At 32.5% G+C, this 27,508-nt stretch overlaps 1 protein-coding gene across 5 annotated transcripts in view; it reads right to left on the bottom strand.

The window, feature by feature from the left end:
• The window catches only part of Diaph2 (diaphanous related formin 2), a 629,631-nt gene that overhangs the window by 357,216 nt on the left and 244,907 nt on the right, over positions 1-27,508 (bottom strand). The window lies entirely within an intron of this gene.

The following is a 27,508-nucleotide window of genomic DNA, read 5'->3' as shown; positions in this document are numbered from 1 at the left end:
GCATCAAGGAGCAGAAGTGTTTGCCCTATTCACTCTTGAAAGACACCATTGTCAAACCTTTTTTGGCTGTCTACCAAGAAAGTGAAACATGAAGAAAAGTCTCCAATTACCATCTGCACAGAAAAAGAACTAGCAATTGTGCTAGTATTGTTGGTTTATTTCTTCCATGGTAAATACAAGGCTATAGGTCCACTAAAATATGTTAGACAAAGTAGACTTTCTTTTTCAATCAAGGGTATTCTTGCACTCAAACTCACATAGCAAAATTTCATCACTGATGCATACAACTGATTATCATGCTCTTTTTTCTTATCACTGTCAAAAAGTGAAGTTTCCCTTGAGATTATAATGGTTTTTTTGTTATTTCAATTGATTTAATGTTGGCTAAAGACCTTATATATGACTTGTTTGGTTTTTTTTAATAGTGAATGGGAAACACTCATAGTATATCTTTGCCAAGGAAAGCTATCAGCATCTGTGAATCCTTTGCAGTATTTCAAAGCATGAATGAAAATGCTGCAAATCCATAGGTTCTATCATTAATGGTGTAAGTTGTAAGGTATACAAATTCTGTTATCTTAGTAGACAAGTAACACATGAACTAAATTAACAACAGAACAAATCTTAAATATTATAAGGTTTAGTGGAATAATCAATGTAAGAACAGACACAGTCTAATGAGACTAGATAATAATTCCCTTGAAAATTATAATTTTGTGAATGGTATCAAGTTCTTCCCAATGTTGCCAAAACACAATCATTGGAATTGGTGAAAGAAAAGGGACTTTTAGTATATTTCTTTAAAAACCTCCATAAAGGCTCCTCAAAGGACCTTCTGAAAGTACAGTGTCTTTCTTATGCAAGAGTCAACATTTCAATTTATTCTAAGTTTAAGCTATTCTCAGTTTAAGACAACTGCATAAAGAAATGACAGCTCAATTGCTATTTTTGTTGTCAATAAAGAGAATTTGAATTATATCAAAATTACCTCTGAAAGCACATTCAGAAAATTTGATACAATCAAAGAAGTAGTCAAGTGAATGTTCCTCCCTTCCATAGTCCTAGACTCTACCACAAGAAACCAATTAAACAGGAACATACAAGATGAAATGTTTTCAGATGAAGATTATATGAATATTATCTTATTTTAAACTAATAAGCGCCTGCCTAACACAGGTGTGCCTACTGCTCATTAGTAACTTTATATTTGGCTATTATTTTTCAATAAATTCTAGTCTGAGCCTTTTGTTTTTCAAATGAGCAAAATGTTTGAAATTAAAATTAGATATCTTAAGTACCTTTAGCTCATGGTTTCCTTAGGAAATGTAAGCCATTTTACCTGTCTTATGTAACACCTCTAAAAACCTGAGATTTAGAAAGCAATAAGCATTTCATCAGTGTGCACCGTTCTTTTGAGAATAAAAGTAGTATAGCAAGTTTAAATTAGTTCCCAAACTAGACAAGTTTTTTTAAAAAAATAATGGCTAATATTGCCTTTGGCCCCATCTTAAAAAAATAAAGCAAGGAAACAAACAAATAAAACAACAAAAGCAACAACAACAACAACCAAAACCAATAAAAAAAAAAACAGTATTCCTGAGGGAACAAAACTAGAGGCTCCGATAGAGAATGCAAAGAACAAGACAAGACAACAAGTATTAAAGCATTCATATGTTCAAAACTGTCTTTTACCATAATCTCAGAATTCGACTTGTCTTGAATTAATCTAATTCCAAATGTTTCTAATGCTTACAAACTTAAAAAACATCATTATAAGGAACTTGTAACCACTAAAAGTTATTTGGATGATAGTACAATTTTTTTCCCCTGTTCCTTCCAGGGGTACTAGCAAAGGTCCACAGGTGGCTGCTGTTAATTTGAGATGGCTTTGCCATATTAACCTTAGTAACTTTCCACTTTTTTAACATAAAAATAAAAATCCAGAATAATACATATAAAAGCCCCAATCTGTTTCAACAGTTTATAAACTGATGGCCTTGGAAATCCTGCAGAACAAATGTAGGAACCACAAGCAATAGTAAAGATGATAATCTTTTAAATGTAGGTAAAGCTTATTCAGTTTTGTAAGTAACAAAGTACCCAGTTGTGCTCCACTGTCTTTGTATAGAGCAGCATATTTGTTTATGAAACCTTGAAAGGGAATGCTAATGCGACGTGAAGAAAAAGATTGCATTCCTGTTTGCTTTTCCATGCTATGTGGGACAGCTGCGCAGTTTCCCCTTTCCCTGCTGCCTGCAGCTGCACAGGAAGGCATCCTACAGAAAAGTAGATTTTATCCTGGCACCTGCATAGTATCTAAAGCAATAGGACTGGCATTATCAGGAGTGTTCCTTAAGTTCAGTGCACATTAACAAGACTAATGGTCCTAATGGTGGGATTCACACACACACACATACTTTGTAATGATTTCCTAATTAAGGAACAAATCTTACTAGTTGTAGTTTATACAAGAACCCCCCCCACCCCAAATCAGGAAGCACATGTTACTGCAAATTAACATCTGCATAACTAATATACTTGTACACCTGTTCATTAAGCCAATTACTGAACACTGTTAAATGTCACCAGAACAGTATGTTTAACAACGCGAATAGCTAATGTTGTATATTTTCAAATCAGCCTCAATATCTTGGCAGATATTGTATATTTTAGAAAGGACAAATAAATATGTCTTAGAGTTTTAGGGTTAAACTTTGTTTCAGCTGGTAATTTCAAACACCAAACCAAAGCATGGTTCTTACTTCAAAGTAGAATTTGACAAATGAGGTTGAAGTTTTTCCCATTAACTTTTAACCTATGCTAAGTACATTATTCAAGTTATAGTCTGTCCGTTTAGTCAGTTGTTTTCCCTGGCTTTCTATGAACCAATGGACACTTTCCTGGCTGTTATATCTACTCAAAGTACATTGTTATGCTAAATTGCATAATTCATGTGACAAGACGTAGATGCAAGTAATAAACCACAATAACAAACTGTGTAAAACAGAGATGATTATCAGGAAAAGTATAAATGTAAAATATATAATGCTGAATTCTAGTACTTGTAGGCTATGAAGACATTTCTTGCAGAGATTATTGTTTGGACAAGCATCATACACAAGCTGCTTTGATTTTTTTGTGATCAATTTTAGACTACTGCATATCTTGTACTCAATTTAGCTTAATACAAAATGCAGTTAACTTGGTTGAGCAAGGTTTAATAGCACACATATAACTACAACTGTGTATGACACTAAAGAAAATTTCCTAGCAATTAATCATATTTATTTTTATTCGGCAAATAGAGGTGTGACAACAATCCATAGACCAGGTAGCTTTAAAACACACACAGTAACTCCTTCACAGGTTCTATTACCGAGGTGGGTTTCATTCTGAGATAGGATTCATATCTAAGAAGTCACCATCTTCCTGTATTGTTATTTTGCTTTTCCTCAAAGTGTGGTCAAAGCCAGATATTGAACCCTACTACACAGGTAGACTATTAGAGCTTGGCAATACCTTATGACTTATTTAAATTGATTATTCCTCAGAGGCCCCATCACCAAATAGTATCACACTTAATGGAAAATTCAACTAGTGAATCTTAGAAGAAACTAAATATTAAGTACATAATAATACCAGTTTTATACATTTTTGGAAAACAAAATCTCTAGACACAAACTTGTAAAAGGCAACAAAGAGTTAAATAGCTTATAAATTAAATTTTCTTTTTTTATTGGATATTTTATTTACATTTCAGATGCCATCCCCTTTCCCCATTTCCTCACCCTAGAAAACCCCTATCCCATCACCCCTTCTCCTTTTTGCTTTTATACAATTTTTTAAAAATGTTAATCAAAGGCTTTATAAGTTTGGTAATGCTCAATCAGAAGTGTAACCCAATACCCAACCTAGATATATAAACTATCTTTGAATGGTGGAGACACATGAACATCTGCCTCCATGTTCCCCCCACCCTTCTCTTTCTCTCTCTCATCACCTAGCTTTTCCTCTCCTTCTTCTCCTCTTCTCCTTACTCCTTCTCTTCCTCTTGGTTCTCCTCCCACCTTAGCTCCTCCTACATATCACCCTTCCTGTTAAACTAAAACTTTTCTCTTAAAATCCAATTGGAGCATAATTATGCCAATTTGTACCAGTGAGGTACAAAATAGTCCTAATAGCCAGTCCATCATTTTGTTGACTAACCAGAACCTCTGTCATCTCTCCTAACTAAAACACTTAGTTCTGAACCTGACTTTCTTCTTGGCTTTAGACTGAATGTCCGCTTAGGGCGTTTTCTATATTTTATTTAGAAATAGCTGAGAGGAGTTAAAAGACAACAGTCCAGATTACCTTACATGGATAGTTGGTTTCAAAATGTCAGAAGTCCATATAACTGACGTTACATACATTTCTGTATTAATGTTCATTTTGATTAGGGACCTGTCTGCTCCTGACAGCTTCCTGTCTTAGATTCTAAAGAAGAAATTGTGGTGAGACAGCCACTAGGCAAAAATTGCCTCTTTCCATCTACAGACAAATTACTGTCCAGAAAAGGACACACATGCAGAATAGTCGACTGATTTTATCTGCCTATACAGAGTAATTAGCCCTTAATAATTCTACATCACTAAGGTCTGTCAGATGATCCTGGGCCAGAAGGCAGAAAAACAGATGCTCCAACGGTTTGAAGTATAGGGACTGTCCAGGTGTTCAGCGGTCTCTAAAAATTGGCTAAGTTTTAGAAGCTATGCTTTATGCTTCCCATAATTTCGGTTAACTCAGTCATTCTGGAATTCTGACAGAGTTGAAAACTTATAGTCTCATAGCCAATCCTGGCTATTTACTTTGAGAGAAAAGATTTGAGTGGATGGTTTTCAGCTGACATTCATTTTAAATTTTCTAATAGAAAACTTCCTGATGTCCAAAGTACACTGTTGTGTATTGTTGAGCACTAAAAATCATATGACCCCATAGGAAGACCAGCAGTCTCAACTATCAGGGTCCCCTGAGATCTCTCAGACACTGAGCCACCAACCAGGCTGCAAACACCAGCTGATTTGAGGCCCCCTGACACATATACAGCCTGGTCTGGCTTCAGTGGGAGAAGATGCACTTAACCCGTGATGCTGCAGGGTGTGAGGAAGCCTGGTAGGGTGTGGGGTGGGGATGGGGAAATTTTCTTGGAGAGAGGGTGTAGGAGGAATGGAATGAGGAACTGTGGGAAGGTGTACAAGGAGGCAGGTAACAACAGCTGGACTGTAAAAAATAAAGTAATAATAAAAATATGTTAAAAATATCAAACTTTTTTTATTCTTTACATATTGTCCTCAATTTCCTCAAATGGGTTTCTGAATTTAGTGGCCAGGGATTTCAGGAGGAGGCACTCTACACTCTGTATTCTCTCTCTTTGTCTCTCTCTCTCTGTCTCTCTCTCTCATTTAATCTATTTCATTTCTGCCTAATCAAGACTGACAACATGATGTTGACATTTCTGTTAGTAGATAAACAATTTTAATGAGAAAATTGGTCACAATATCAGGAATGTAAAGGCTCACAAAAATCTCTATATTAAAGAGAAAGGGTGTGTTGAGAGTGTCATAATGTGATCATAAAAGGAACACATACAAAGAGGATCAAGACAAAGAATGACTATAGGCTAAGCAAAAGGCTTTCGTACTGTGGAAATCTCTATACTAAGGAGAAAGCATTAGTAAGCTTAGAGGTAAAAGGTGTTTAGTGGGTTATTATCATATAGAATCAATATATATATATATTTTCTTTGTGGCTTATGAGAAATAAAGGGAATACACAGGCAAAAGCTTCATATTACATAAAACACAAAACAATGCTTGCAGCAACAGTAAGTAAACATTTTTTTGACTTTGAAGATCAAAGTGCTTTTGTTCCAAATGTTCAACTCAAGCACTTCAGTGTGAAGCAGCCATATAAAGTAAGGAAATGAATGAGCATGAGGACATTACAACAAAATACTGTGTTTTCATAAAACCACATGCTGAGACAGATTTGACCTGCACTATGCCATTTGCGTACATATGATGTAAGAGGTGCCTCAATAAATGAGCAGGGACTTACCCCTTTCCTTTCCAAAAGAGTTCAATTTGTTCTTATTTATTCTTTTCAAAATGTTAGTAAATAAATATTCATCACTTTCCTTGTAAATCAATGTTTAGAAGTGCCCTATAATAACTTTATTAATAAACCTGGTATTCAAAAAGCATTCATATAAGACATCACATTTATAGTCATCACAATTTTTAAGTGAGTCTATCTTACAGGGACCAGCCCATCTGATACTAAATTAACAGTCTTTTGTTTTACTCCTCTTATAATCTCCCATAATGTTATTATGTGTCTTTCTGTAAAATAATTACAAAAGCAAATCAACAGTAACAGAATTAGGAAAAACAATTTCTACTTTTCTATTATTATTAGGTTTGAATATGTTTGGTAATGATTCACTTGTGAGTCAATGGTTTAAGGTAAACTGAAAAACTGAATTCTACCACCCCCAAAATCATATGAATCTAGACTTTGAATTTTATGTAATATTCTTCTCTTGCTTTATGCACATAAAAGTGTTACTGAGTGTTTCAATTTGGTTGTTGCTGGCTGAGCTCAATGGGAAATAAGCAAAGCTATATTGTCTCTTCTTTTGCCATTTGGATTCCAACAGCTTTCAATTTTATCTTTCAGCAGTAATTTTCTTTAGTTCGGAAGCTACATCCATGTAATCTGTTGAAGGTGATCGAGGCATTAGAAAATCTTTTTGTGAGGGTAAAATAGAGTACCTGAACTTTTCGTTTCTTCTTTGTTCTTAAACTTAGGTTTAGCTTGCCGGTGACTTCTGATTTGAAAGCAGAAAAGTAGTATTTAAGAGTCCTTTGGAAACGTCGTACAAACACATGAGAAGAATGAAATTTAAATAAGCATAAAGGTTCTATTCTTAGGACAGACTCCTGACCCTTTTTCTTCTCAATCTATTATCCTTCCTTGTTACATTACTCAGTATTTTGGAAGAATACATGGCACCATGTTTTCATTCCTCTATTCTTTTCTATCAGTTACAATGTGAATTCTAACTATACATATTCCTACTGAATAAGAATGTCAGAATTGCCATAGGAAAGGTCTCAGGATGGATATGTCTTTAAAACTTCATGAACTATTAGCAAAGTTTGAATCAACTGTTCTAAAGCATATAGTTGCCCTGTGATAGCTCTATAGATGAACCCCAAGTTGAACAAGGTGGAAAATTTTTCAACACCATTCCTCAATAGTCCTCTTTGCATATCATTTACATTTCAAAAATCTAACACTAAAGGAAAATTCTTGGTCAACCATAGGTGATCCACGATATCAATGATTTTCTTAGTTTTAATTAAGGACAAGTGTATTCTTAATTCAAGGATTTTTCATATATTTGTAAATTCATATATACAGATTGCTAAAATAAATAGGAATACATTACACACATTAATTAAAACTGACTGTATACATAAAATTCTAAAATGGTTACTGCATAAATTACCTCTTCCCTTTTATCAATAGTTGTGGCTGTCACAAGAGTAGAAGAAAAAGAACAAAATCTGCTATTGTAAACTACACAGTGGCAAAAAAAAAAAAAAAAAAAAAACCCAACAAAAAAAAAACTTCTTACTTCTGAAAACACTTCTATATTTTTTGTTAACAAAACAGCCAAGGCAGGGAAGGACTTGGATTACATAAAAGAGTAAGAATGATTTTATTCTTCATCAATAGTAGCTGATCCCCAAAATAACACCTGGATTCTTCAAAAAAAAAAGAACTATTTAGTCTAAATCCTGAGATGAGCTACCCGGAATGCTAAGCAAGCACACCATGGCTTAGCTTCATTGCTACAGCACACTACACAGTCATATCAAAGCCTGTGTGTTTTCGACCAATAGATCCAAAGGACAAAACTAAAGTCACAGGGTGTATTATTAAACATAATAACTCTGCTTTATGTCAAAAAATTTTGTTAGTCTCCTAGCTAGCAGTAAAATGATACCAACTCCATATCATGAAAATAATGATCATATGAGTTCACCTAAATGTTGCTTACAAAATAAATGATTAAATTTATATTAAACAAGTGAAAACAGTTTTATTGAGTCTCTGGTAGTCACACCTACCTAGTCTCTCTCTCTCTCTCTCCCTCTCCCCTATCCTTCACCCTCTCTCTCGCTCCCACCCCTTTCTGTGCATGGTCTGTGGGTATCTTTAAATATATCATAATTCAGTATCTTCAGTTTGGCAAGGAATTTCCATCATGTGCTCTAATACTGTAAATGGTAGAAGTAGTTTGAACTGTAACCTTTTACGGACTAAATAAAAAAGTGCTTGGATAAGGACCCACCTATGGAAGTGTCTCCTGTAAGAACTATCCTTTAATAATAAAATGTTTGGTGCTATATAGCATTTTAACACTAGTGTAAAAAATAAAATCTTATACAAGAACATAAACCTAGCTGTTTAGTGAAAAATAATTAGGTGTTGCCTACTGTGCAGATCTCATTAATTTCTGAGGCCACAAATTAAGTAGCCATGAGTCCCATGTTATTTGTAATGGCATGTATAAGATAAATGCAGTAATTATAAAAAATACTGCTACATTGTACATTGTCATCTCATGTGTAGCAGCCAAAATTTTTACTAGTTTCTTGAAATGTTTAAAATGTAGAAAAATGGATCAAACTTAGGTAGAGCTATTACAATGTAAAAGTAAAATAAATTGCATATAGTTTAAACATAACCTTCATTATGGCAGAATAAAGAAGAAATACTGGTAAATTAAGGTTTTGCCACAAACTTATTAAAGATAAAAGAGAAAGTAATAGTCCAGATAAGAAGCAGCTGCTAATAGTCACAAACGGCAAATGAATTTGTCTGGATCAGGACAGAAACCTGCTGGCTCTTTTTCCTCCGAAATCATTTCAAACATGCTGTGCTTGCCATTAGATTGGCCTTTACTTCACCCTAGCCACTTCAGTCCTAACACTGTGGGGGATCATTGTTGCTTCCCTATGGCTGCTGCCAAAGTGTGCCTCTCTGCTTTTAGCCTACAATGCTTTAAATCTAAACTTAAGCAATGGTTATAACTCCAGGGAAGGAGCAAGACGTCAATACATAAAATCTGGAACAGAAATGTCAAAAACAGACATACACACACATACACACACACACACACACAAACACACACACACACAGAGAGAGAGAGAGAGAGAGAGAGAGAGAGAGAGAGAGAGAGAGAGAGAGAGAATATACTTGTCAAACAGGCAATATGGCATATACTAGATTTCTATAACATTACTTAAAATCATTTTGGAAAATTGTTTCCACAATGGACATTTTCCACATTTGGAAAGGTCACAATGTAACCCATTCAATTGTACAATTAATATGCGTTCATAATATATATTTTAAATGAACTCTAAAGCTTGATATGGCAATGCTTGAGAAAGAATGAAAGAAACATTAATGCATTTAGCTTTCTATTTAAATCTTATGGAAGTTAAACTGATCAGATACTAAATGGTAAATATCTGAAACACTCCTCAATAAAATCCACACATATTAGATACAATAAGTGATAGAAGAAGACACAGATCATAAGCAACTATGCTTATTTAGAAGATGCTTAAAGTCTTAATCTTAGAATATTTTCATTTTAAATATATTTTTGGATTGGGTTGAGTTATTTTGCATACTGCTACTCTATGTGTCTGATGCAGGTGAAAGCACCTAAACCATTCTGACTGTAAGTTCTTCCCACTTTGTAGCAAAGATAAATATAATTAAAATAGAAAAGTTGTAAGAGGACTCGTAAGTATCTACAAAATAATTGAGCTTACCTCTGTTCACATGTATTGCTGTGAAACAATTGTTTGTTGATTAATAAAAAAACAAAGTATGATTGTCCCTATGAAATGTTCTCTACTTTATCTTCACCTACACCTATAATAATGTCCTTTCCCTATTCCTACCCAACTTGATTAATGCACAGTTTGGTACATGGTTGTCTTATGTTTCTCAAAAATTCATAACAAGAAGGGTGTGCTTCACTTTCCCCAAAAATGCCTCCTCTAGAGGAATATATTTGAGAAATCATAGTGAAGAGATGGTGAAGGTTCAGGACAATGTGAATCTGACAACCAGATGACTTCAGACTGTTTGCAATAATGATTACTATGGATAGGCTCAAAGCAGGAGTAATATAGTCAATTAGGATAAACATAATCAGAAAGGTGTTAAGAAAGTGGAATGTGTGCTATTCTCAAAGTAAGACAGAACAGTTCAATAAGAGAAACTGACAATGACACATCAAAGGAGGGCATGCATATTCTAAGTCTGACAAAAACTAAAAGCTCAGAAGAAAATAGATCATTACAGGCTATACACAGTGATTTCAAAGAAACTAATAATAATGTACTATAAGAAACAAAAAAGCATCAAATGGAAACACTGAGTTCACAGCACTCTTTTCAGACTTTTAGTGGGAAAGGTACTTCTATCCATGGTGTGAACAAGACAAAATGAGTGAATTCTAGTTTTGTATAAACTTGCCTATTACAAGAAGGTACTTGATTTTCAAATTCAAGAAGAGCTTTTATGCTATAAATGATTTCAGAACAAACCCAGCATACAATGATTTACTGGACAAGATCAATAGAAACTGTGCAAAAGAGATTATACTGTTCAGTGATCCATGTTGCATCAATATCTATAATGGAATGAGACAAGGTGATACAATGGCCCAAAGCTTCTTGAAATTGCTCTTCAACAAAATTAAATAGGAAAATAACGTCAGCACAGAGAGTAAGCAAATATTCCACCCTCTTGTTTCCCTAATGAAAACATTTCATTTTCTCATGGCATATGAAAAGTATAACAGAGCACTAGACTAGCATCAAAATAAAACTTGAGGAATTGTTTAAAGGATGCATGCAACAAATGCATTCCAAAAGGCTCTGTCAACATTACTGTGAAGGGAACTTGACAACACCATCATCGATGTGAGTCAATAAAAGAGCAAAAGTGGTTTGTTCAATGATAAATGGCACAGAAACAGCAGCCCGTGCCAGTTTATGGGCATAGAAAGAGTTACTACATAGCAAACTGCTAATGAAGACTAGAACACTATTTATTATTGTCATATTGAGGTAAAAGTGAAATACGAGTATTTATCTACCTCATTAACTGAAGGAGATAAATTGGCTGTCATCCATTGACCATGGTGTCCTGAATATATGAAATCTGACAATATAAAAACCTAATGGTAGTTATTAGGGCTTCTCTCCAGTCCAAGTACAGATGGATCAGGTAGGTGGCCTGCCAATAAGAAAACAGGTGGCTCTCTCTACTTACTGATTGCATTTGTGGCATTTTTAAAAAAGGTATTCCAAACAATGTCTGTAGTGATGTAGGGAAAAGACATGCTGTCTCAAATAATGTCAATGCAATACAATTAAAGATAGAGTAAATTTCCCGGTGGTGGTGGGTGGGGAGATCCTAATCTGCAAGAAAGAAAATAATTCCAGGAAATAGTCACTAGAACTAAGAAACCTGGAATATCCATGATGCCAAATTACTACTTCAATTAAATCTTCAAATTGTATATGAAAGGGGGATATCTGTGTCATCCTATGCCTCTTTAAGCAAAGCAGTATCAGCACCCAACAAAATTATTTCATTTCCTTTCCAACAATAGCTATTAATGACACTATCATCTTGTTATATTTTATTAAATAAGTTTCTCGCTCAGTATATTTCCACTCTGTAATGACCATATTACCTCTTCATGGTATGGATTCCATTTTGACAAATTGTCTCTATTAGTACATTTGCCAACTGTTGTGTTTAGTTGAAGTGGCAAGTAAAATAAAACATAGTGGCCAGCACTTAATTAGAATATATGTAAATGTCATTTCATATTCCATGGCACCCAAGAAATATTTGAAACCATGCAATCTACAAGAGTAGGAAGTAAAAATTAAAAAAACCCAAAGCTCTTTAATTACAGGTAAGCATACTATGCATAGCAAATTCCAGTACTAAAGGTGATACAGAGAACATATGGCTTAAAATATAAGAATAGACTTATGAATCAGTCACCATTTCCACTTACATTAAATCATAATTCAACTAAGATGCAATAACTTAACTTTCCCAAAGGATGCCTATTCAGTAGGAATTTCTGGAACTTTCTTTTAATGCTTGTGGTAATTAGTGTTTTTAAAATAAAGGATCTGGGTATTTACTTCGCTCAAGCAATTCTAATAATTTCATAAAGCATATTAAAAATTACATACAGCCTACATTTTCATGTAAAGTAGAATGAAAGTACCATAATATACAACATCTTTTGGAGTGACCTACCAACAAAATAAAGAATATAAAATAGTGGTAATAAAAAAAATCCTGACTGATATAGTAAAAAAAAAATATTGTATTCTGGACAGTTATTGAACAGTTTATCGTTACTAAGGGCTATTACAGCTGAATCTACAGTACTTAGCCACATTAAAACCCTGTAAACCATATAATTAGTGAGGCTGAAACACATAAGCATACATATTGTAATAGAATCTACATAAAGTTAAACTCTAAAAATGCATGTATTGTTTTCTTACATGAGAAATTAATCAAATTTCTATTTCTCAATCGTTCCTAAAATTTATGTTACTGATTCAAAATCTGATATTTTATAATTCAAGATAGGAATAACCATGTAATCTTTCAACTTCATTAACATACTTGATATAAATATGTAGCCATAGTACAGTATTTATTAAATTAGTCATTGTATTTGTTCCTAAAATTTTCTTCTCAATGCCTTCAAGGCCATACTTCTTTGATCTATTTACTCTTCCATTCGGCATTCTTAAACCACAGCATAAGCTCTATAGCTACTACACTTAATGTTTTATATATATATCCTTAATATATTAATATTTTATATATACATATATTTAATATACATATATAAGTATGCATGTACATACATGTATACTTGATATATTATATAGTATATATATACTATATATACTTAATATACATATACTTAATATTATAGTGTTATGAGTTCACAATATTTTTATTTACTTTGTTTTAATTTTTTTCTACTAAAAATTCATCCAAATGCTCAGTACTGGGTTACCTTTTACAAACACCAAGATCTTAATGCTGATTTTTACTGGTTTCTTATTAAACAAAAATGGGATAAGACTTAGAACTTTTCTAACCTTAGGGGCAACTAAACTAAAAAAGGAACCTAGTTCCCCAGTATTTGAGACACAACAGAATATTCATCAATCATGGATAAGTGAGGAGACTCTGTGTCTGACTATCTTTGCCAAGTGTTTGTACTTTCTAGACTGGAACACATTTGGCTGGACTAAAATGCCACTTCCTAGGGGAATCTTTCTTGAACTTTTAAAGGAGAATTAGTGATTTTTTATCTGTGGGATACTACAATAGTTTGTTCCTACCATGGTGTAGCATTTAATAACATACATTATCATTACTTCAGATGCCTAGTTCACCAATTTGTTGCATGAGCATTGAGAGATATGATCCATGTCTCAAACATCTTCATATCAGTAGAAATAAATCCCATTTGGACTATTTACTAGATAATACTGAATAGAAAGTGTTATGTTCTGAAACGAAAACTACTTTGTTTGTAACAAAGGATTACAACTAGTATTATTTAATTATATATGCATGTGTGGGTGCGTGCACATATGAGATGTATATGGGGGGCAGTGAGTGGGTGGGTGGGTAGGTATATACAAAATTATATATCTGTACAGAGGGCAGAGTCGTCTGATTCCCCTGGATTTGGAGCTGTAGGCAAGTATGAATGAACCAAAAACATGCTGGAAACAAAACTCATGTCCTGCACAAGAATGAAATATTTACCCTATCCACTAAGCCACCACTCTAGTTCCCAAAATTGCTTAGAGTGAAGTTGAAATTGTAGTTTAACAAAGTTTCAAAGCAAGCCCTTTATAACAACTGGACTCTAACACTTGTATGGATGAGTAAAATACATCTACAATATAGCAAGTGTTCACTGATGTGTATTATATTTAGTAATGGCGAGTCTATTATTTTTTTCCATCTTTTGTAGGAAACCTACTCTAGCACTTGAATTTCCCCTGTAAATCCATTATTAGTGGCAGATTTTACAGTGGCAAAATGTGAAGTCACGCTGCATGACAAGCAGAATTTCTGTTAGTGCAGGTAGGCAGCTTTTACACAAGATCCCTGCAGTCATGATCTAATCAAATATAAGTCACATAGAGTACACATGAATTCATAAATAGTGGTCCATTCATAATACAAATATCTGCATATACCATATTTATGTTGTTTAAAACTTCTCTTATTTGAAGCATTATTTTGTTACTTAAGAATAAGAACTGACTGAGATACACTGGAAAATAAAAATGTAAACATGTTTTGTATAGAAAAATGTCACAATAATTATTCTCATTCTCAAATTCTCATTCTCATTCTCATTCTCAAAAAAAAAAGATAGCCATCTAGGCTATCTTAACATCATTTTAAAATGAGTATTAACATTCAGTTAAGTTTAACAAGAAAAACCGAAGCTAGAATACTTTCCTTATTAAAATATCCCAAAAGCTATAAAATAATAATGAAATAATTTGGACATCAAATTTTAATGTAAAAATTTATTCCTGAAATTATGGTTCTGAAAGTAGAGTCAAAATATATATCTTGACATAATAAGCTTCTCATGAAAAGAATTAAATGTTATGAGTATTTAAAATAATATAACATATACAATATTTACCAAAAAAGCAATATCTAGATGCTAAAAACCAGGGTAAAGATCCAATATGGGAAATAGAAACCAAGTTATGTTCCCAATAAGAGTGGAAAAATAAGAAAATGGTCTGGAAGCCACCCTGGACTATATATCAGAGCTTGAAAGGAAAACTGTCTATATCAGCCCTTGGTGTGGAATGGAAAAGATAAAACTCTTCTCTGAGAATTGATAGTAAACACCAATGTTAATATAGCCTAAAATTAGAGATGAACATATGAATAAAAAAAAGTAAAATCAAAAAGCATAGCACCAACTTAGGTTGGTGAAATCCTGTTAAATGCAACCATAAATCTTTTCTGAAAATTAGTAACCCTCATAAAAGGACTTAAAATATCTATAGGTACTGAAAAATATATAAGAAACATGGATGTTCAAAATTTTTAGAGAAATAAATGGAGTAAACTTTACCACATATTAATAAACATATTTATTTTACTTTATGTTACTATAAAACAGAGCCAAGTAAATTTACTTAATATTAACAAAGGATTTACAAGAAAATGAGTGCACGTATACTTCTCTGTGTGCATGCATCTGTGAGTGCCTGTATGCTTGTGTGCTTGTGTGTGCTTGTGTGTGTGTGTGTGTGTGTTTGTGTGTGTGTGTGTACATTACATAAAACTGAACATTGATATTTCCTAGGGGAAAAGAAGATTGGTTCATTAACTGAGTGACAAAGGTAAAGGAATTGGTCAGTGTATATCACTGACAGATCATGAGAAGAAAATGATAAGAAATGGAGCTTAGAATCAGAAGGAATAATGTTCGAACAGTCCACATTCTAGAATGTCAGAATGCAAGACGGGGAAAACTGGATGTAAAAAGAGTCCACATGTAACAAAGACATCTTTGTAGACCTTATTATGTGTACAAAAGTAATTTTTATGACCCAGGAACTTCCATGAGTATGAAGAGGAGTATACAGGAGGGTTTGAAGGGAAAAAGACAGGAATGTTATAATATCAAAAGTAGGAAGAATTGGTCAATTAAGGGTATCTTTTATATAATAGGACATATTATTTTCATTCTACAGGTTATTATATTCCCAATCATTATATAGAACCTATAAACTGAATTAGCATTTAAATTCCCAATTTTTTAAAAATCTGGTAATTTTAAAGAGGAATTTATAAGAATGAGGTTGGCTCCAGTGTATGTCTTTCAAGCAGCCTCATTAGGTTACACAAAATGTCACCATTATATTCAAGGTGTATAATTCTAACACAGTCACATGGCTGCAGTTTTCTTTTACTTTGTTGAAATAATAGTACTAAATATCAACTAGCGTTGCAAATCTGTCCAGCCATGTTTAAGGAATGGAAATACAATTTAAAAGTTAATGTCTATGAACCATTAATCGGATTGAGGAGGAAAGAAAAAGGAAAAGAAGGTAAAGGGGAAGAGAAGAAAATGAAAAGGAGTCAAAAGAAAGACATCAACAAATAGATATGACTTAAAACATTAAACCAGAACTTATCTCTTTGTATAAATATGCTTCAAAATATTTTCTACTCCTCATTTTGGAAGCATCTGTTATATACAACAGCCCTCAAACTCATCAAGCCATCAGCTGCGTGATCTGTTCACTTATTCCCAGAACCACCTGGAAACAATGCAAATTGTACAGCTTTGTTCATAAAAAAGAAGCCTACATTGAATGTCTATGCTTCCTGAATCATAAGATTTTAACAATTCTAACCAGGGAGATTATACAATTAAGAATTAAATTCTTAATACTTTAATCAGTGTTTAATATCACCTTAATTGTAAGATAGATGGTTAGAAAGAGAAAATGATTTTCTATAGAAATTTCAAGACTTCAGTAGATTTAAAAAATTAAACAAAAGACTTGTTATATTCACATTTTCTACAGATTACATAAGACTAGATTAAAATAGTTTCTTAAGAATTTATAACTACTGACGTTATTTGGCAGGAAAGGCTGCTGAGTTTCAAATACACAGCCTTATGTAGGCTTACACAAGTGCTCTCAGGGTCCTACTGCTGTAGTCTAAAACTGATGCTCTCAAGAAAATAATTTTACAAACCTAATAATCATGTTATGTCTTTAAATCCATTTGACTGTAAATATATATCACTCTATCCTAGATTATTTACTTAGAATTCAACAAAAATTTAGCTAAGCACCATAAAAAGTAAGCAAGGAAGAAATGACAGGTTTTACAAACAAAGATGAGACAAATCAAAGGGGAAAGAAGTCCTGAAACTCCTAAATCAGATAGACATAATAAACAGGATCCTCAGGCAATGATCTAGTTTAATGTAACACTCAAAGAGCATAACAAAGTTCTTTTGTACCCTTAAGCTAAGTGAATTATGACACATTTTCATAAACTCCAATCACGACTCCAGTTTCATCATTAGTGGTAAGAACCAAAATATATTGGGTTCAATTATTTGTGAGTACTTGAGGTCAAGTAAATTGGCAAATTCCAAATAAATTCCTTGAACACACTGTCCTAATTATGATATTGTTGTTAAGAAGCCAAGTGAGAATACATGATTATTAAATAAACAACAATAAAACGAAAAGACCTTTCAAAATTTTGACAATAAAGGGAAAGGATGAATGGGAAAAAAAACCACATTGGACTAAGACACACCCAGATTGGACATTCCAGGAAAATGTTTCAAACAGCAAGCATTTAACAATCACTATCACAATGAAGGAAAAAAAGAACACTATTCTCAATATACACTTCAGAAAAGTGAACGATTAACAAAGGAGAAATTTGCATGGAGTATATCTACAGACAAAAGAAATTAAAAGTATATCTGTTTTTCTTAACAGATAAGGCACTGATAACAGAATAAAAACATCAAATACTATCTGCTATGAAGTTCAAGCTTCAGGGCTCATGTCTTAGCAACCTAATGAATAATGTAATCTGGCAAGCTAATCTAAGGCAGTTTGGAAAGAAAGGGCATGGACTCTACCATGAACTTCAGTGGAAATAGCAGCAATTCTAATGAACATTAAAGCCAGAGAACTCTCTGTGCAGTGCTTTGCTTATACAAAGTTCTCAATTACTAGCTCTTGTCAAATAGAAAGATTGTGAACTTCATGTTTGTTGCTGTGAATCACTGTATGCCTATTTGCATTAAGATCAGTTATCATGCTTAAGAGACGATCAGGAAGTAAAATAAACAAGCAATTTCAGAAAATAAAGCAGAATAATGAATTCCCTGAACATGTATAAATTTGTTTCAGCAAATGGTATTTCTCAATTACAAACTACTTAAGAAAATATAGAATCACCATTTAGATGAAATGCTATAAAATTCTGAAGATTTTAATGTTGAGAAGAAAAAAATTAAACATAAAGTAATTTAAGATGTCTAACTACTTATTATACTCTATGGTGAATTAGTCTTTTGAATAGCTGTAATGTTATGAGGTAGTTAAAGATCCAGCTTTCTCACTAAAACTCTTTGTCTAATTCTGTTTAGTAGTTTCAATTCTCATTTATTTGAGTTAATGAAGTAATTCAATTATATATTAACATAACTGTTATGTGGTTAACTGGCAAATCAGCAGCTTTCCATATGTTGGTACGGGTATTTGATATTTCTATCATGTTGTTATATATCATAATTTAAATTATTAATTACAATTATATTATATAAATTTTAAGTTACCTATATTTGGACCAGAGGCATGGGTAACATATAAATAAAAACTCCAAATTTGTACTAAACAAGAAAATTTGTGTCAGGCAATTTTTTATGTTATATAATCCTTTAATTTGAAAGTAAATTGTGATTTCTTACATTATAAAAGAGAGAAACACATACCGTCTATTAGAGATAACAAACTTTCATACAATGCTCCATGAATAGGAACTAGTTCTCCAAAAAGTACTAACTTTGATACTGCCCAAGGTGACTATGAGATTAAGTTAAATTAAAATGCTTTTATACTGCTATAAAGTAATATAATAGTTCTAAAAATAGTGGCATAAAGAGATTCTTACTGAAAATTCCCGAAGTAAACCAAACACCAAAATAATGTATTATGTGCTAGAGAAATGGCTCAATGATAAAGTCTGAGAACTACACTTGTACAAGACCAGAGTTCAATTCCTAGAAGTCATGAGAGGTGGTTCACAACCACCTACAAATCTGCCTGCAGGGGACTCAAAACATCTAAACTCTGTAGATACTGGAAGTTTATGAGTCCTCACACAAAAGTAAAAATAAAATGCTTTAAAAAACAATTTCAATAGTGAATAATGATGATTAATAATGAAAAAGAAAAAAATAATAATTTTCACAACCAGATTGGTGATACTTGACTAGTGGATGACAGGGGTTGGGATGGGTATAGGCAGACAGAAGGACCAACCTAAGGGGTCTTGTTTCAGTGTAACGGTGGTGAATATGGTGCCAACTATTATATGTGAAGGAAGTACTGTCATTTTCAACTCATCAATTTAAAATTATTATGAAAAATCTAAAGATTGTAGGAGAGTATTTTGGTGAACATAAGAATGTTTTTGTCCTTAATTATTCATCACAAAATACTTATCAATTTCAATGAAAAATAATTAATTATATATTCCAGAAGATGTTATAATAACATGAAGGCAATACAGGCTTCAACTATCATGGCAGGCAGATCTTGCATAGCTCCATATTTAACATCAAGAAACCTACCCTGTGTTTAGATAGACATGAAACCTAAATGTAGGCACAGTTAATGCTCAGATAAAAAGGACACATACATTGTGTTTTTGCATGTGTGTATATGATTGTGTGGAGACGGGCATACAAGCATGTGTGTGAAGGTGTAGGAGTACATGTGTATATATGATATACAATAGAGAAACCTGAAGACCAAGAGAAAAGGAGGAATTGAATTATAGGTGAGGTTGGTAAAAGATATAGCATATGCTAGTTTTTTCACTGTTTATATTCTTTCTACTGTCTATTTTTGAAATTATCTCCAAATGGAAACATATAAGCACGTTTTTCTTAGTACTTAGTGTATATGTATGTGTATATATGTATAGATATATGTGTGTGTGATATAAATATGTATTTATAAATATATATAAATATAAACATAAATATATTATATAAATTTATATTTATTGATATATATTTACATATGTGATATATGATAAATGTGATATATATACTATATATTTAAATTCAACTACACGAAAAGCTAAGACAAAAGTTCCCTAAAAATGTTTCAAATTCCATTTTCATGATCACAAAACAAAGTCAGGGGATCCCTTAAAAACTATATGGTACATCAGTTTAAATTTATAAAACAGAGGTTACTCAATCAAGAAAAATCAAAACTAAAACACCAGGACACTTCTGGAGATTGTTATATACCAAAAGATGATATTTGGTTAATTTAAATCAGTATGAAATGTTTTAAGTAAATGTTTTATATTCTATACCTATAAAACAATACAGAAAAAGCATTTTACCCCATAAAAATAATGACTGTCATTTGATTAAAGTATGTATTAGAAAGAGTATTCAATTATATATAGTATAATATGCTTAGTATGTGAGGGGTTGTGAGTAAATCCAATTTATTGAGCTAGAAAACACATTATTATTGTAGTTAACCATTACTGTCATATCACTTAACATGTCTTCATTAAATATACTACCTGAATTAGACAAATACAGTGAAAATCTTCATTGCCCTTCTATTAAAAATACATGAAGTGATGTTTAAACTCAGTTGTTTATATTGTAACTGGATATCAATTGTTTAATTTTCACATTTTTCTTGTGAAATAATTGAGGTAGGATAGCATAATTTACCTGTATCCACATATCCATAAAAATGATAGATGTCTTCATTTACCGAAGAATTAAGCAACCGATTCAATCATTCCCTATGTCTTTACAGAACAGAGACAAAATCTACCCAACAGTTCTTGACTCTGTTTTTGTCTTTTTCTTAATATAACGCCTAAATTTGCCTAAAATTTAACTCACAGTTACTAACCACCTAACTCTGGTCTTGTCATCAGCGACCTCAATACTTTGTCAACAGCAAGGGTGCTTTGCTATATCCTCACCTAATCATTCAGTACCATTTTAATCATAAGGCCAAATCAATTTTATTAAAACATCTTCTTATTCTTTTTAATGGAACAACCCTACCCTTATTTTTGTAGCTATAGCTTCCTTAATTTTCTGTACTTGATCTGCATACTTTTTAAATAGAAAACTGAAATGTAAATAAAACATCCAATTAAAAAAGAAATGTAGTTGATGAAAAACATAAAGGATAAAAGGAAATTTAAAACATACTGCGAACACATTTGTTCATAAGAATTTGAATGTAAAAATCTTTAAAGATATTCCATATTTTTGAATGAAATATCACAATTTCATATTCTATAGCAAATATTTTTAAAGACAAAGCATTAGTATATATTTTCTGCTGTATATTGAAACCCGTTTACAATGGTTCACAAATGAAATAACATTAATATAGGCAAATCATTCAGTGACTATTATTTATGCCCATCTATTCTATATATAGATGAAAGAATTGTATTTGATGATCTAAAAGAAATTGATATTTCAATAAATCTATGTCCAAAGCAACAGTGTTTCTATTATTCTGTGAATTATCATTGCATGATGTGAGAACATGATGTCTCAATATCATGAGTATTCATTTAAAATTATATCAAGTAAACCACTTATTTACAGTATGAGCAGCAGTGGCTGGAGTTGTTTGCTTTCCTTTTAGCATTTTAATTTAGAGCTTTCTTAGTGCAAATTAGACAATTCTCTGCTCAGAAGATAGGGAGATGTCTTCCCTTTTAAAAATATCTTTATTGTATTAGTGGTATTGTTTTACTTTGTAATTATTAAAAAAATAAACACAGCACTTTCAACTAAACTTTGGAAATGTACTATTAAAACTGTCAGTGAAAAAATATTGCTATTTTAATTTATATATAAAAATTCTTGTTTCTGTAACTTCACGCACACATGTGCTTATACACATGCATGTGTGTCAGAATGTACAAGCCCTCAGCTTTAAATAAAAACATAAAATGCATCCATGAAAAGTTATAAACGTTGTTCTGCTTTGCTCTTTCTCAATTCTATTTTAATACAGGGTACCTAAAGCACTCTGAGCTATGTAACAAAAGCATCAGCACTTCTCTGCAAAATAAGCATACCAAAGGAACTATAAGATTCAGGGTCTTTTTTTCTTTTTTTTCTTGGATATTTTATTTATTTACATTTCAGATGCCATCCCCTTTTTCCATTTCCCCTTCCTAGAAACCGCCTATCCGATTCCCCAATTCATCATAAGTACTCTAAAATTGATATGCTAAAACTGATGAAACTTCCTCACACTGGCAAAATGGCATTCACTGGAAAACTATCCATAGGGAAGACAAATCTAACCCGACTAACGTGAACAGTTGGAATCTGTAAACTGTTCTGTAATGCAGGGGCTTGAGTATGGTCAAAAGAACTTTTTAAAGGATAATATTCACTTTATTCTGCAGACTTGTACTCTACATAAAAATAAATGATTCTGTGATCTGTTTAATTTAACCAGTGAGTTATTTATGAACCCAAGGAAGGAAGTGGTGAGTGTGTGGTCCATAGTGATAGGAGAAAAGGCAAAGAGTGTGAGGAGACAGAATCAGCACATATTATATACGTGTGTGGATCTGACCCAAAATTAATAAAAACAACTTACATCTTCAAATATTTGAACAACTAAATGAAATTGCCATATATTTTAAGCTGTATATATTGCCAGATGAATATGAATTTAAAATCTAAGACTTAAAAACTGTGATTCTTTAAAACTGAAAGCATTTTCAGTTTTATTTACCTAATAGATGAAGTTAATAAAAAGATATATATAGATAGATAGATAGATAGATAGATAGATAAAGAGATAGGTAGATAATTCGCTAACATATAGTATTTATACAGTATGGTATTTCCAGGTACTAATGGTATGGTATTTCTATATAGGCATATATAATAAATGAAAATGCCAGGTTTTATTATTTTGATATCTCCCATAGGATGAAAAAAATGACTAATATATACCTCAATAAGTTATTTTGATATATTCAATTAACTGCTCTGAAACAAAAATTTCTACTGTGCTACTGAATGTTGTAGATTATTATTCATATTCAATCCATGTACAGACTGAAAAAACCTCCTTATCTCCTCTCCCTACAAACAGCCTATCCATGATCTCACAGCTATCCTACTCTCTATTCTCTATTGAAGATTAGCATTTTAGTGAAAACATGAGGTATTTGGATATCTGTATCTTATAAGCTTTACTTAGCATTAAAATCTTCAGCTTCTTCAGTGTTGATGGGATAATAGTCCCTCTTCTTTTATAGCTGAATATGCATGTGAAAGTGCATCACATTTTGTTTATTCATTTAATTTCCTGCGAAAAGACTGATTCTGTATTTTGGATATTTTGAATGATATTATGATGCATAAACAAATGTATGTCTATCCTATATATAAATAGTAATAAAAATACATTCATTTTTATTTTAATCAACTACCATGAATTCCAACTTTAGCAATATATTTATCCACTACAAACTCACTTTTGTTCATTTTTGCTGCTAATAGTGATTTGTTTTAATAGGGAAAGAATATGTTTAATATGGGTAAAAATCCTAAAAACATTATAGTAGTTTTTTATTAATCATTAATCAATACAATGGAGAAATTCAACAATGAGAATTTTTTAAATGAACTAAATTTCCTATTAACTTACAATTTTTTAGAATCAACAATAATTATTTTAGAAAAAAACAATGTTCAGAATATAACTATCAATTTATAAATGGGATTATAAAAGGAAAACCTCATCACCAAAAGGAAAACTGCAATCCACTTCTCTACAATTAAATATCTGAAACATAATTGGAACATGACAGTCACATTTAATTTGAAGTGAACACTTTACAAGCAAAAACACCCTCATTCTGCCAAAAAATCATTCACCCGTGTAAAGCCTTTTCTCACTCTATCCTTCATTTTAGCACTGTATATGTATATACTGTCAAAGTTCTTTATCATCTGTTCTTCAAATGTTTAACCACAGGAAGTTCTCAATGAATAGTTACAGTGGAAAAAAAGTATATGAATGTTTGAATGAATGAATGAGCCAAAAAAGGCCTTCGATGTTATCAATTATAAATTATAAGCAGTATCAAATAGAGAAAAATATGAATTTCTTAAAAGCCATACATATATAAAATTAACTTATGAAATATAAACACTAATAATTTATCAACATTGTTCCTAAAGTAAAACAAATCTACCATCTTAATGCAAAAAGTTACAAATGATGTTAGAGATTTTGTTGAGAAAGAATAAAACTCAGTAGCCCATTTCTACAGCATGTTCAAGGCTCCGGACTCAACCCTAAGCACAGTCTATATATAACCCTGCCCTGGAGAAGAAGAGTACATGCACACTGTGACAGCTTGCTGGTATTAATTCTTGTTTTATTATGTTTATGTCTATGAGGGATTGGAGGTGTCTTTTCAGAGGTCAGAAGAGTGCACCAGAGCCCCAAAACTACAGTTATAAGTGGTTGTGAACAACCTGACTCAGATGTCAGCAACAAACCACAGGTTTTTTAGAAGACTAGGAGAAACTTGGAAGTACAGAATATTTTCTGTAAGACCATGATTGTCCGTAAAAATGAAAACTATTTAACCATTTAACCATTGATTTTCCATGGCATTGGTTAAAAATTCTCAGAATTATTGTTTGTAATGCAATTAAAGTATAAAGATTAAATATTATTAACATTTTAAATGAAAGGATATCACCAAATGAAGGCATAAGGAGTAGAATAAATGACACCAATGACACAATGTTGTTTTGATATATGTGCCTACAGCAATATAAATAAAACATATCAATATACACATTAAATTGAAAATCCAAATATAGGCTAATAAAACTCAGATGTACATGAAATTTAAAATATATTGGATGTAACCATAGGCCTCACATCCTCAGACAAGATAAACTACTAGGAGGCATACTTATTCAGAGTTCTGACATCTGATGACATGAACTACAGTCCTATTTGGTCAGAAGGGAATTTTATATTTCATCGGAAAGCTCAAATTATTTCTAGCCATCATCTCACCAAGCTCAGAAGTGATGACCACACAAAACTGTTGTAGCAGTGATAAGTGATATAATACTTGAAATTAACTGAGATATGCTTTGTTAATTTATATATTATCTCACCATGTTAATAAAAATGTAAATTTGTTTAATAAATGTTTTCAATAATAATGCCTGTCTGAATAAGAGTATAGACATTCCAAAATGATCATGCATGAGTATATGCGCGCACACACACACACACACACACACACACACACACACACACACACACAATATTTTAATTTGTCAAGTTTCATCCTTAAAATGTAGTAGTAGTTTAAAAAAACAATGAAATCATTCAATACAGCATTATATGTTTGAAGGGTCAAGGACAGTATAAGAAAACCCACAGAATCAAAAAACCTGGACCCATATGGGCTCACTGAGAAGAAACTGACAATCACAAAACCTGCATGGGTCTAACTTAGGCACTCTGCATACACATTATATTAGGTAGCTGGGTGTTTTTGTTGGACTCCTAACAGAGGGATCAGAAGCTGTCTCTGACTTTTACTTTTGTAACCCTTTTCTTCCTACCTGGTTGCCTCCTCCTGCCTTCATATGAGGAAATGATGCTTAGACTTATGGTAACTTGATATGCCACATTTGATTGATATCACTGACAGGCTTGCCCTTTTCAGAAGGGAAATGAAAGAGGAGTGGATCTGGAGAGGTGAGGTTGGGGATAGGGACTAGGAGGACAGGAGGGAGGGAAAACTAGAATATGTAATAGAATAACTTAATAAAATAGAAAAAAGCTCCATGTTTATTCTCTATTATGACACCTCTCTAATGTATTATGTTTACGAGGGAATCACCAAGATCCCCATTCCTCAGAAGTTTGTGTGCATGAGAAAGCAAGGAAAAACAATGTGTCTAGATCTTGCTCATGTAAGCAGTGAGAATTTTAGACCATGAACTTTAAGGGCCACTTAAAATTTGTTATGCTTCAGTTTCAAGACCCAACTATGAACCCCTTAATTTGACTGTCCGCCATAGTAGCTTGTATCTCTACAATCATGAGAGCCCCACAGTACTAAATGTGCATTAATAGGGAACTCCTTTCCCAAGCATGGAACACTGGCTCAGTACCAACCACAAAGATAAAAGTTAGGAGTAGATTGAAATTCTGCCAAGAGACTGTCACAGATGGAGACTCAAAAAGGAGAGTATAAAAATAACATATCCAACTCCATTTGAATGGAAGCCAGGGATAATGAATAGCACAACCTGGATAATTTCTCTTGAGCCTGTCTATATTACAGTTATTATATGCCACTCAGTTACTAATATAGCTAAAGTATAACTTGTCAGTGTAAAAGGTATCCTTGTTTATATAGTTCCATCAATTTAATATAAAAACCATTACTATCTCAACAAAATCAATGATCTATTTATCTTATAATACCTTAAACCAAATTATTAAACAATATCTTAGGTAGTGAAGGGTTTAAATAAACACATGAGAAGACCTTTAGATAGATAGATAGATAGATAGATAGATAGATAGATAGATAGATAGATAGATAGATAGATATCATTTTAAACCAAAATGTATAAAACATAGAACTACAAAAATTACTGGCCTGGCAAAATTTCCCCAACAGCTCAAAACTGAACTTATAGATCTTGGAAGTAACCAACAGATGTTTACTTGAACTTAAGGCCTATTTAGAAGGAGAGAACTCATGCTTGCTAATGTAAACTTACAATCTAGTTGTGGTTGGAGAGATCATTGATCCTAAAGGAGAACCTAGTACTGCCATTTTCCAAAATCAATAGAGCAAGTAACTCTATTCTAAATACTTATCCTTATACCGACAGAGAAGGAAAGCTCTCAACCCTCATAAAATAAGCTTCTTTGTGCATCAGACAGAGGCAATTGCAGAGAACTCTAATGGAAATGAATCCAGAGAATATGTAACTATAATTTATTCATTTCCAATTTATACGCATATAACACAACCTTAATACCTAAGTTTCAGAGAACATTGGAGAGGAAGGAGTCATTTAAGAGACAGACCACGATACCCACTGTCAGATATTGATTCTACATGAGAATGGGATACTGTGCCCATGCACTCTCAATGATATGGTTGGCTATATAAGGACTGCACAATAAACACACCACTCAGCATGACAATGTGGATTGGGGAACTTCACTAGGTCTCACCATTAGATAAAGAGCACAATTATTAAATGACTGGTGAATGAGGGAAAGATGCTTATGATAGGTTATCAAATCCCAAGTGGTCAGTTACTGCCCTGTATATACTGTATATACTTCACTTGGATAGATGAGCTCAAAAGTGACTTAACAATACTCATAAGAAAGACTTTAGAAATTTGAAAGGAGAAACTGGAGGAGTAAAATTCAGAATATTCACACAAAGAACAAGTCCA

The sequence above is a fragment of the Arvicanthis niloticus genome, chromosome X (genome assembly GCF_011762505.2).
Source record: "Arvicanthis niloticus isolate mArvNil1 chromosome X, mArvNil1.pat.X, whole genome shotgun sequence".
NCBI lineage: Eukaryota > Metazoa > Chordata > Mammalia > Rodentia > Muridae > Arvicanthis > Arvicanthis niloticus.
Note: the sequence above shows the minus strand (reverse complement) of the source record. Positions and strands in the feature narration are given on the sequence as shown.